The 13,060-nt window shown below is 37.4% G+C and overlaps 2 long non-coding RNA genes across 2 annotated transcripts; both read right to left on the bottom strand.

Annotated features, from left to right (window-relative positions):
* Positions 1 to 349: 349 nt before the first annotated feature.
* LOC104091659 (uncharacterized) lies at positions 350 to 2,614 on the bottom strand. The gene is made up of 3 exons (XR_011413516.1): positions 1,008 to 2,614; positions 796 to 924; positions 350 to 723 (listed from the first exon to the last, which is right to left on the bottom strand). It is a non-coding gene; the product is annotated as an uncharacterized lncRNA (long non-coding RNA).
* Positions 2,615 to 4,696: 2,082 nt separating this feature from the next.
* LOC104091660 (uncharacterized) lies at positions 4,697 to 6,859 on the bottom strand. Its single transcript, XR_685212.4, has 3 exons — positions 6,639 to 6,859; positions 5,881 to 5,936; positions 4,697 to 5,079 (listed from the first exon to the last, which is right to left on the bottom strand). It is a non-coding gene; the product is annotated as an uncharacterized lncRNA (long non-coding RNA).
* Between the last annotated feature and the right edge of the window lie 6,201 nt (positions 6,860 to 13,060).

Genomic DNA, 13,060 nt, shown 5'->3' with positions numbered 1-13,060 from the left:
AGATGTCATATTTCTCGTATTGTTCAGAATTGATATGTTTTATTTGTACTGAAAGTAACTGTTGAACTTGAAAGCGTACCTACATTTATGTATTGTTATTTTTATACTGGACCGTACCTGCTGAGCTCGTCACTACTTTCAGCCCAAAGGTTAGTCTTGTTATTTATTGAGTTGGTTGTACTCATACTACACTTTGCACCTCGTGTGCAAATCTGGGTGCTCCCGGATACGGCAACTGTTAGATCTCAACGTGTTATCAGTTGGAGACTATCAAGGTAGCTACTTGGAGTCCGCTGACCTTGGCTCTCTTTCTTTCAATTATTGTATTGTTCTATACTTTCAAACAGTGTTTTTGTCAGTCAGACTTTGTATTCATATTAGATGCTCATATACCCAGTGACACCGGGACTTAGGAGTATATTTTACATCAGTATGTGGGATTTTTCAATTAAATGTATATATTATCTCTTCAAACTTAAAAGAAATTGTGGCTTATTGATATAGGCGCCATCACGACATGCGTATTTTGGGTCGTGAAAAAAACATTAATCCGAACACATGCTACTTCATCTTCTCCTTCTTCGGGCTCGTCCCTTAATCGACAGATCAAGTCCTAAGGCATAATACCGGAGCCCTCCTTGGGCTTGCAAGACTTCCTCGCCAATTTTTTTCTTTTCTTAGACCGGAGAACTCGGGGCCTCATGGCAACGTCCTTCCCGAGGCCTACAAAGGGGGAAAAGGGAGATAAGCCAAAGAAAAAGATCAAATGATAACTGTTCTAAGAAAGAAACTTACCATGATTGCGGGCCTCACATCGACCCTTTGACAATTCCATCCAAGCACGCTCGGAGTATGGTCTCTGCAACACCAGACCTTCAAACCATTGTTTAAGTTCCGTAATCGGTTCCGACATCTGGGCCACAGCTGTAACAACATAGAAAAAGTGGATAAAGAAAATGAAAAACAGAAGCCACAAAATTGAACATTCAAAGGGGAATATTACTCACGATTCATATTCCATTTTTCAGGAAACGACATGTCTTCGGCAGGGACTAGGTTCGAAGTCTTGATTCGAACAAATCGGCCCATCCAACCTCGGTCACGGGTCTCATCTATGCTCGAGAATGGGGCTTTGGAGGATCGGCGGGCAAGCTTGATTATCCCCCCTCGATAAAGTCGGGGACTATAAAAACACATAAGGTGATCGAGGGTAAAAGGACACCCCTCGATTTTACTCGAGAAGAATCAGAGGAGAATCACTATTCTCCAAAAAGAAGGGTGGATCTTTCCAAGGGTCACGTCATATCTCTTGCAGAAAGCGACGATGACAGGGTCTAAAGGACCCAACGTAAAGGGGTAAGTATAAACACTTAAGAACCCCTCCATGTGGGTAGTAATTGATTCTGCAGGCGATAGGATTACCACATGCTTTTCGCCCCAGTTGCATTCCTTTTTTACTTTGTCGAGGATTTTCTCGGTGATGGAACACATGTACCTCGAGATCGGCTCACATCGGCCCGGTACTGAGGAGGCTTTTTCGAGCTTAAAGTCAATGATGATGGAGCACCTTACAGGAATGAATTCCTCAGGGTGGGGCTCCGTCGTATCCTCACCGCCGACAGGTCGCAATGAAGAAACAGTTTCCTTTTGCGGCACTATTTTGGAGGTTTTCGCCATTGATGAACAAGAAAAGAGAGAATTAGGATGATATGCGGTATAATTGGGGTTCTAGAAATTTGGGTCTAAAAATTATGTAGCAAAGGGTTCTTCTGAGGAAGATGCAAGAATAAAGAAAAAGCTTTGAGTGTAAAGTTTGAATGAAAAAAAGATTGGGCTATTATAGGTGGTTGGCGACGGTTCGGAATCAATAATGGTCGACCAACAACTGACAGGTAATTAATACCTTGATAACTGAACCGATGGGACGTTTCATCGCATACGTCATAATCGGGCTCGTCGCTGACGTCATTACCCATCAAGTTGGAGTTTGGAAGTTTATATCGTTTCTCGCCATCTTTTCTAGAAATGAGGGGACTATCTGTATACGGTCAAAACCGAGTTTGCCTTTCATATGACTAATCGAGACTGGAACATGATAGATTAAAGTTCAACTTCGTGTAATATTGAGCTATGATGCGAAGTTAGGTTGCCAAGCTCGTAACTCAAAGACCGACCAAGATCAAGATCGGTCAAGATTGAGACCGAGCAAAATAGAGACAGATCGAGATCGGCGAAGATTGAGACTGAGTAAAATAGAGACTGATCAAGTGCATAATAGGTCAAGATCGAAACCGAACCAGAAAACAAAAAAAATGGTATATCCGTAATTTGGGAGAGAATCTCGGCAGAAATCCTGACATATATCAAGGAGAGGCTAATTAATAAATCTATCATGGAATTTCTTCTGTATTAAGAATTGTAAACAAAGTAGGACTTCCCCGCTATATAAAGGGTATTTTGATCATTTGTAAAGGACATTCTGAAGCAATAAAAACAACACATTACTTTCTTTGAAAGCTTGATTATCTTGTTAGTTTGTTCTTATATCAGCTGAATCGTTACTTGTTTGGAGGGTGGCCGAATTTAAGGGCAAAAGCTAACTGATTTATTTGGTTTGCATTTATTTCTTTTGTAGTTAATTATAGTGCTGATATATATATATATATATATATATATATATATATATATATATATATATATATATATTCGGTTTGTATCAAGTTATATCACATATTCTTAAAACCGCGTATAAATTCAATTTTTATCCATTCTTTCGGATAAACACACACACACACACACACACACACACATATATATATATATATATATATATATATATATATATATTGGGTACCTATTTAGGACCATGCCTACAAATATCCAGCAATTCAACTGCCAAATGCAACGAATAATCCCATCTTTCTATATATATATATATATATATATATATATATATATATTGGGTACCTATTTAGGACCATGCCTACAAATATCCAGCAATTCAACTGCCAAATGCAATGAATAATCCCATCTTTCTATATATATATATATATATATATATATATATATATATATATATATATATATATATATATATATATATATATATATATTGGGTACCTATTTAGGACCATGCCTACAAATATCCAGTAATTCAACTGCCAAATGCAATGAATAATCCCATCTTTCTACATCTACGAATTGTTAAGTATATGAATCCAAATGCTCTTCTACTTCAGTATATAGATATGCATGCCTATCATGCATAAATGCTGTTAAGGAAAAATAAAATCTATATAGATGAAGAGTAGAACACATATGTGATATGCGACTGAAGAAACTGTCACTACAACATTGTAGACCTTTAACCACCCTTGAAATGTGTGGCTTAAACTATCAAAAAGTGTAACATTTAATTAAAGGCCATACTTTTCAACTTTAGGCAATACATTTCAGGGGTGGCCTAAACGAGTGTAACCTTTTCCCTAAGGTCACGCTTTCCGAGTGTTGCTTTAGAAGCTACGCTTCAAAAGTGTGGCCTATACGATACATAAGCCACGCTTATACATACCCTTATAGCAACGCTTTTTAACTCCTACAACAACACTTCCAAAGTGTAGCCTTTGGTACCTTATAGACCACACTTTTCATGCGTGGCTTTGCAGGAACCTTGTAAATTGCTACCTTTCTTATAAAAATAATTTTTATAATATATTCGATAATCATATTTATTACCAAACATATATAATATTATCATATATTTTGTGATCATTTTTAAAGTATAAAGATCTCTAACACCGCATCAAATAATAAATAACCAAAAAATATTCATGGGTACGCTTGCTATCAACTTCCAATATATATACATATATTTCGTGTACCATATTTCTAAAATACAACAAATTGTTTAAAGGTGCGTCCTAACAATGAACTTTAAAAAAATGAATATATGTATCATGATAATATTTTAAACACATCAATCGGCTAAAGCTAGCATCTATTAGAAACCTCATTTGCTATCCCCTTAGCTACATGTAACTTATCTGATACATGGCCGGTTTAAGTCCATTCACATCATCTCCTGATTTTGCAAGTGATACGTTTTTGTAAGCTTGACCTCCACATTAATTTAAGCTACATGTAAGATTTTCTTGTTCAAACCAGCTGAAACTTCTAAATGTTTCTGGACCTTAATAGCATGTTTGGCCAAGCTTTTTTGGGAGAAAAAAATGCTTTTGGGAAGAAGCAAAAGAAGTTTCTGAGAAGCAGAAGCAGTTTTGACTTTTCTTCTTACCAAGAATACCCTTAACAAAATATAGTATATACCAAAATAACCGTTAAACCTAATACTTAGGATATTAATGTATACATATTTCTTATTATTTTTAGGATAACTTTCTAATATATAGTGACTTTAAGGGTAAATGATTTTATATTTATTGAATGATTTTTAATATATTCAACTTACATTAAAAGAATTAAGTACTTTTAATTTTATTTTCATATTTTACTTAAATAAAATGAAAAGATTTAATTATTGCCTATAATAACAAATTTTTGAGATTATTTATTTACTTATAATATTAACTATTAAGTAAATATATTCATGTCCTTATTTGTAATTTGATACTTAAAAGCAATTTCTGAAAAGTTTGGCCAAAAATAAATTATTATTCAAAAGTATTTTTCAGAGTGATTAGTCAAACATAAATTGCTTCTGTCCCACAAAAAACTTATAAAAGAAAGAAATAATGTCAAATGTTTAGTTAGAAACATTATTGGATGCATTCCTTTGTTTATGGAGAAATAGAAAAAAGAGAGAAATATTAAATGTACCCATAGATGCCCAAATGATCCAATTTGTAGACTGAACTTTACACCAGCTATGCATCTCAAAGTGCACCACACTTACTCGACAAGATATACCAGTTTGAAGATCGATCTTCGCACCAAAATAGCAAGCTAAATTGCACCAGATCAATCCCTTTTATGCACCAGGATAAGGAGCTATATTGCACCAGATCAGTCCACAAATTACACCAGCACTGTGAATGTCTTGTGCATGCTGTCAACGTTTCTCTGGAACAAGATCTAAAATTTTTAAATGAAACAAGTAGCATACTGAACGATGACTGCATTTCAGCTGAAGAGGATTACTAAAAGATCAAAAATTTGGTCAACAAAAGAGACAATATGATCATTAAAATGAAGCACCCAGGATCGAGTGTCAATGGCATCAACCGTTCTGTGTTTTAAGTAGTTCTGCACATTTATTATCAGCAGACAGTCTATTGCCATGACCTTAACAGTCAAAGGGATATTTAATTGAGAAAACTTCCTCAAAAAGCATCAAGCATGATTGAAACACACTACTCTTAGACCACAAAGTTAAACAGAACATGATAAATAAAGAGTTATAAAGACCTTAACATGATTGAAATAAACAGAAAATGATAAATGGAAAAAGAACCCAAAGAGTGACAAAACTATTTTTCATCATGTCCCTCACAAATTAAGATAACAATTAATGACATAGTGGAGTGGAAGAAACACACGACTATTAGACCACAAAGTTAAATGTATGTTTTACCTTCTCTTAAAATGCTATTAAATAGGGACAAAATAATAAAAATTATTACGAGATACTGAACTAGTCAAAGCGTGACACAACAAAGCAAAGCAAGACTACTAAAGACAAAGGAAATGGTGCAAACAAATGAACTAAAATAACTTATATGAGAACAACAAGACAAAGAGATTAATCATCTATAATACTAACATAATGTAGTTTCTCTTTCTTTTCTTGAGAATTGTAAAAACACAAAGTAGTTAATTGATCAGTTATCAAATCAACCCAACAAGTATGTTTAATTTTTATACCTGGATGGCATGCTTATGTGTCTGAAGATCTCTGTACTTCTTGGTCAGACCATGGCCTATAAAAAAATAAAACAATCAAAACTGGTTTAAAGCTTCAGGTTCATGCCACCAGAATTGTTTCTCCGTTAGATTTGTAAACTCATCTATAACATAAATTCTAAACGGACTTGTGTAGTCTTGAAATATTCGAGTTCTTCAATGAAAAACAGAAGCTTTTAGTTCTATTCAAGTCAATCAAGTTGAGTTCCACTAAAGAAATGTGGTTTAGCTAAATTCGTGAGTTTCACAATACTTTATCATTTAAGTGGACATTTCAAATATCCTCGGCAATCCCCAACTCTTCCTTCATTATCTAGAACAAGCAAAAGAAAATTAAAGAAATATAAACAAATGCATTTTCAAAAATATAAAAATATTAAAATGTAGGTGAATATGTTAGACAATAAAGCGGTATAAAAAATTCTAATAGAACGATTTCAAACCTCTTATGCGAAACCCACAACAAATCTATCCATACACAGATACATTAAAAGATCTACAAGTCGTCTAACCCATGTTTTCCCCAAATTAAGAAGAAAGGCACAGTATTCCGTGAAAAATTCATTTACTCTACATTCAGAAGCAAATTTAAATAATAGAATTTCTTCAATTAAATGCAAGTACCAAATAAAAGTAGTAAATGCCTAGATAAATCGAGTACTGACTTGAACAAATTCTCTATTGGTTTCAACAAAATCGATAAAACTCGAATACCGAACCTTTCTTGTTGTCTGGAGAAGCTGAGTGAAGTAAATCAGATCTTCTTCTGAAGATCGTCGCCGACTACGTGCCATCGACAATCCCATCTTTTGAAAAATCGAGTGCAGAAAAAGTTTTCTTCGTGGGTTTCAAGCCCTAGACCTAGAGTGAGGGGGAAGCTATGGAAAATTTTAGGGGGAATAGTTTAAGTTAGAAATTTTAGAGGGAATAGTTTAAGTGGGAAAGTTTTGTATGAATTTCCTAAAACTTTTAGACCACGTTTGGACGGTGTTGCATTTTAATATACCAAAAGTAATGCTAGTAAAGTGTAGCTTCATACGTAGATAAGCCTTCTCAAAAGATTTTACATTAAGGGCCCGTTTGGACATAAAATTTGGTTAAAGATTTTTTCAAAAAAAATTCAACTTTTTTCGAAATCAGCGTTTTTCATAAAATTTTTAATTTTCACTTGAAGATACATTTTGAAAAACTGCAAAAAGCTGCTTTTTCAAAAAATTTACACAAATCACTCACAAAACTTCAAAAACAACCTAAACTGAAATTTATGTCCAAACACAACTCTAAATTTCAAATATCATTTTCACTTGAAAAAAAATTTCACCATTTTTCCGAATTTTACAATTCTTATGTCCAAACGTCTACTAAGCAATGCATATAGTGTGTAGTCTTTGTACATAAAGAGCACGTTTTATGAGTGTTACCTAAAATGCGTTGCAAAAAGCTTTTAATAAAGGTGTAACGACCTAGTCGGTCATTTTGAGTATTACAACCCCGTTTTCCCATTTACTGCTCAATTTGTGCTTTACAGTTGTTGTGTGACTTGCCGGGGTGATTAATTTGGGTCCGGTGAAGTTTTAGGAATCAATTGGAACACTTAGTTCGAAGGTTTAAAATTAAGTTGAAATAGTGACCGGATGTCATCTTATATGTAAACGACCCCGGAATAGAGTTTTGATGATTTCAATAGCTTCGTATGGTAATTCTGAACTTAGGAGCGTGTCCGGAAATATTTTTTAAAGTCCGTAGTAGAATTTGACTTGAAATGAAAAAAGTTAAATTTTTGGAAAGTTTGACCGGAGAGTTGACTTTTAGATATCGGGGTCCAGTTCTGAAAATTTTTATAGATCTTTTATGTCTTTTATGACTTGTGTGCAAAATTTGAGGCCACAGAATTGATTTGCTAGGTTTCGTCATCGAATGTAGAAGTTGGAAATTCTTAAGTTCCTTAAGCTTGAATTGGGGTATGGTTCATGGTTTTAGCGTTGATTTATGGGATTTGAGGTTTCAACTAAGTTCGTATGATATTTTAGTACTTGTTAGTGTATTTTTGTTTTTAGGCAAATATACTACTAGGCATGCCTATTAGTGATTTTATTAATAAAAAGAAAAAAGGAAACCACAACGGAAAAGTACAAATAAGGGGGCTAGCTACGGTAGTGTTGCCTCTATGCCTTGGCTATATAATCACTCATCTGCACCTCCATTGCCTAATGACAGCTTCATGTAGAGGATCATGGTGTAGTTGCCGGCAAAAGTCTCACGAGGGCATATAATCTCATAGCCGCTTGGATCTTCCCAAAGGCATAGGAATATAGCACACACTTACTGTGTTAGATCTTACCTTACAAATCCTATTGAGGCATGAACAACTTCATTTACTAGCAAGCATGTAAAAAAATAAGAACTCGCATGAACTAGCACTAACATTTACTTGTTAGTGTATTTGGTTAAACAACTGTTGGAATTTTTCTGCTGGAAAAATCGAGGCTGGACAAAATCGAGGTCATAAAAATCGAGGCCATGAAAATCAAGGTCAGGAAATCGAGATCATAAAAATTGAGGTAATGAATATCGAGGTCATGAAAATCGAGGCCACGCCTGGACAGAAACTTTAAGCTATAAAAATAGAGGTTTCGTCCCATTTTCTATTTTTGACAAATTGGAGCTTGGGGAGAGGCGATATTTGAGAGATTCTCAAGGAAAAACATCGGGGTAAGGGATTCTAACTCGGATTTGATCAATATACACGAATATATCATTGTTTTCATCATTTAATTAGTGTTTTGAGATGGAAATTTGGGGAAAATGAGGAAAAGTTCTTGTGCTAGAATTTTGAGGTTTTGAATGAGATTTTGTTATCAAATTTGAGTAAATTATGTATGGTTAGACTCGTGAGTGAATGAGCTTTCCGGGTTTGAGCCAATTTTGGATTTTTGGCTATAATTTCATATTTTCTTGTGGAATTGATTCCTCTAGCCTATATTGATTGTATTGTACTGCTTGTGGCTAGATTCGGGATGTTTGGAGACCGATTTGAGAGGCAAAGGCATTTTTGAGTAGAGTTTTACTCGGATTGAGGTAAGTAACACTTATAAATTTGATTGTGAGGGTATGGATCCCCGAATTTGGTGTTATATAAATTTCTTGGAGGTGACGCACACGATAGTTAACGAGAGTGTGGACGTGCACCATAGAAATTATGACTTGGAATAAATTCTGTGGAGTTGAAAAATTACAGAATCATGTTATTATCCATGTATCCTCCACGTGTTAGAGAAATGTAGTTGAGGCTCCTATTAAAGATCATGTTTAGGCTACGTGCCGATATTTTAGGACCCATGGGGTCGAGTTGTTGTTGAATTGATTGTTTTAACTTGTAATTCCATACTCAGTCATGTTCATTCATTTCATATTATATCTCAGTCTATGTTGTTATTTATTGATACATTATATGATCATTTTAGGCTGATTTACATGATATTTTGAGCCCAAGAGACTGGAGAGATTGATGACTGAGTGAGGCTGAGGGCCTAATTGTGAGGATATTTATGGGATTGAGTTACGCGTCGTAGCAGGCCATATTTGCTATATATATATATATATATATATATATATATTATTATTATTATATGGATTGGGGCTGCCCGCCAGCAGCAGGCCTTATAGGCTTTATTATTATTATGGGATCGGACTGCACACCGCAGTAGGCCATATCTGCTTTATACAACGCTTGGGCTGAAGGAGCCCCTCCAAACTCTGCACACACCTCCAGTGAGCGATGTTGATTTATAGCGCTTGGGCTGAAGGAGCCCTTCCAGAGTCTGCACACATACCCAGTGAACGCGGTTGATTTATATTGAGGGATGGATCTTCCCTGGACATGGATCTTGCCAGAAGCCTTTATATTAAGGGCTGGATCTTCCCGGGGCATTTATATTAAGGGCTGGATCTTCCCGGGGCATGGATCTTGCCCGAAGTATTTATATTGAGGGATGGATTTTTCTTGGACATGGATCTTCCCTGGAGTGGATTGGCCATATACAGTACTGAGTGATTAAGTATTTTAGATTGTGAGTACATGGAGTTTTCACTAAGGTGCATCACATACAGTATGTACATTGGCATGTAGATACAGAGATGTCATATTCCTCGTATTGTTCAGAATTGATCCGTTTTATTTGTACTGAAAGCAACTATTGAACTTGAAAGCATGCCTACATTTCTGTATTGTTATTATTTGTACTGGACTGTACCTGCGGAGCTTGTCACTAATTTCAGCCCAAAGGTTAGTCTTATTACTTATTGAGTTGGTTTTACTCATACTACACTTTGCACCTCGTGTGCAGATCCAGGTGCTTTCGGACACGACGACCATTAGATCTCAGAGTTCTATCAGTTGGAGACTATCAAGGTAGCTGCCTGGAGTCCGCTGACCTTGACTCCCTTTCTTTCAGTTATTGTACTGTTCTATACTTTTAGACAGTGTTTTGTCAATCAAACTTTATATTTATATTAGATGTTCATGTACTCAGTGACACCGAGTTTTGGGAGTGTTTATATATGTAATTATGAGATTCCTTCCGCTGAATTTAAATATTATGTTTTCAAACTTAAAAGATATGGTGGCTTATTGAGATTGTCGGCTTGCCTAGTATTGAGATAGGCGCCATCACGATAGATGAGATTTTGGGTCGTGACAAGTTGGTATTAGAGCTCTAGGTTACATAGGTCTCACGAGTCATGAGCAGATTTTGTAGAGTCTTGCGGATCGGTATAGAGACGTCTGTACTTATCTTAGAGAGGCTGCCGAACCCTTAGGAAAATTTCACTTTCTTGTATTCTGCAGTGCGAATTTGTTGATTCTCGAAATTAAAATTTTGTTATTCTATTCTCTCATAGATGGTGAGGACACGTACTATCGTATCGGATGGTCAGCCACTAGTTCCACCAGTTAGGGTCGCGAGAGGCCGAGGTCGTGGTAGAGGCCGGGTCCGAGGTAGAGATCGAGGTATAGCTCGTGCAGTAGTTGGTGCAGCACCTATAGTACTACTAGTTTCTCCAACTCAGGAGCATATTCCAAATGCAGTTGAGTCGACGGGACTAGCTCAGGCACCAGTTGTGCCCATTGTGACTCCATGTCTTCAGGAGACTTTGGCCCAGATATTGACAGTTTGCACTGGTCTTGCTCGGGTGGTTTCGGCTCAGGCCACACCAGCCACTTCTCAGGCCGCACTTGCCACTTCTCAGGCTGGTAGAGGTACTCATACCCCTATTGGCTGTACTCCAGATCAGGTAGTGTAGGGACTTCAAATACCGGGGGCACTACCAGCCCAGCCGGCTGTAGCTTCTTAGGCCCCAGTAGTTCCCACTATGACTGAGGATGATCAGAATAGACTAGAAAGGTTTGGGAGACTACGACCTCCATCTTTCAGTGGGGTAGAGTCCGAGGATGCCCGGGGATTCTTGGATATGTGTCAGAAGATTCTCCGTACAATGGGTATTTTGGAGACCAGTGGGGTCTCGTTCACCAATTTTCAGTTTTCTGTAACTGCTTTCAGTTGGTAGGAGGCTAATGAGAGGCGCATGCCAATTGGTGCAGTACCACTTACATGGCAGGAGTTCTCTGTTATCTTTTTGGAGAAGTTTGTGCCGCATTCTCGCAGAGAGGAACTGCGCTGGCAGTTTTAGCAGTTACGTCAAGATGATATGTTTGTGATGCAGTACGAGATGAGATTTTCTAAGTTGGCTCGTCACGCAGTTTGGTTGGTTCCCACTGATAGGGAAAGGATTAGGAGGTTCATTGATGGCCTCACATATCAGCTGTGGTTACTTATGACTAGGGAAAGGGTGTCTGGTGCCACCTTTGAAGAGGTGGTTGACATTGCTCGGCAGATAGAGACAGTTTGTAGCCAGGAGCATGTTGAGAGAGAGGCCAAGAGGCCTCGAGGTTCGAGCAGTTCTGGTGGGGTACCTTCTGGAGGACAGTCCTACCACAACAGGGGTCATCCTTATAGACACGCTCATGAGGGTCATCCAGTTCACCGGGGTGCATCATCCAGCCATGGTTCATACGGTTCTCATCAGGGTCAGTCAGCTCTTAGTGCACTTCCAGCCCAGAGTACGCCGCGTGCTCCTTTCGTTCAGGGATCATCTGTACCATGTTCTTTTGGTAATTATTCTGGTTCTCGAGGTCCCCCTTAGAACTTACCAGCCTTTTCAGTGAGAGGTTGCTTTGAGTGTGGATACTTGGGCCACATAAAGAGATATTGTCCCCGCCTTACGCGAGGTCCAATACAGGAGAGGAGTCATGTTACGACTTCTGCACCAGCTACTCCACCACCTGCCCAACCAGCTCGGGATGGGGCTCAGTCAGCTAGGGGTCACCCAAGAGGGGGAGGCCGATTAGGTGGCGGTCATGCTCGATTTTATGCTTTTCCTGCTAGGCCAGATATTGTTGCTTCAGATGCAGTGATCACGGGTATTGTTTCAGTGTGCCACAAAAAAGCTTCTGTATTATTTAACCTTGGTTACACATATTCGTATGTTTCATCATATTCTGTTCATTATCTGGATATGCCCAGTGAGTCCTTAGTTTTGCATGTTCATGTATGTACGTCGGTAGGCGATACTCTAATTATGGACTGTGTGTATCGGTTGTGTGTGGTAATTATTGGGGGACTAGAGACCAGAGTTGATCTTTTATTGCTTAGTATGGTCGATTTCGATGTTAATTTGGGTATGATGAGTTATCATATGTTTTGTTATTTGGCTTTGAGCCAAGTGGGGGAGCCTGTTATTGACAATTTGATTTCAAGGTTATGTGTTGTACTGATTTCGATTTAAGGTCATACATGTGAATCGGTTATGACTTGCAGAGATTGAGGTCGAGGATGACTTGAGTAAGAAAATTTCTTGAATGCGGGTTATATTGCACTTTATGAAAAATCATGAAATGATGAAATTGTTATTTTGAAGGATGTAGTGCGCACGAAGTATGAATTTGATTAGTGGTATTAAGGCAGGGTTAATTCTTTAGGGACCGTTGTGCTAATGGGACTTGTGTATTTCGGCCTGTTTGGCTAGTTAATATCTTTGCGCTAACTTGCTTATTTGAGTAGTGATAGCACACCTTGCACTTGCA

The sequence above is a fragment of the Nicotiana tomentosiformis genome, chromosome 2 (assembly GCF_000390325.3).
Source record: "Nicotiana tomentosiformis chromosome 2, ASM39032v3, whole genome shotgun sequence".
Taxonomy (NCBI): domain Eukaryota; kingdom Viridiplantae; phylum Streptophyta; class Magnoliopsida; order Solanales; family Solanaceae; genus Nicotiana; species Nicotiana tomentosiformis.
This window is presented reverse-complemented; position numbering and strand designations above follow the sequence as displayed.